Source organism: Penaeus monodon, chromosome 15, assembly GCF_015228065.2.
Source record: "Penaeus monodon isolate SGIC_2016 chromosome 15, NSTDA_Pmon_1, whole genome shotgun sequence".
Lineage (NCBI taxonomy): Eukaryota > Metazoa > Arthropoda > Malacostraca > Decapoda > Penaeidae > Penaeus > Penaeus monodon.
Window position 1 is genome coordinate 8,220,381 of NC_051400.1, and position 309 is coordinate 8,220,689.

Here is a 309-nt window from a genome sequence, read left to right on the forward strand (position 1 = left end):
GGGTATTAATAAATCACAGACATCCCCAGTCCTATATTTTTTAAATGCTCATGTGCTCTTGTTCATTTTGTAAATGTGCTTTAAGGACTGTACTTTTGCTACGTCCAGGATGGTCTTGGGAAGCAGGATAGAAACCCCTCTTTTTCGTACGCGGTTCGTGCCCTGCTGAAACCCGTCTTTGCATGGGTGGCTAGCGAAATTAGCGGGTAGTCGTACCGACATTTCAGTTTCGACTGCCCTATTCAGAAAAGATAGGTAAAACAGAAACAATCATGATCGACATCGTTCGACTGTGTTTACACTAATCAC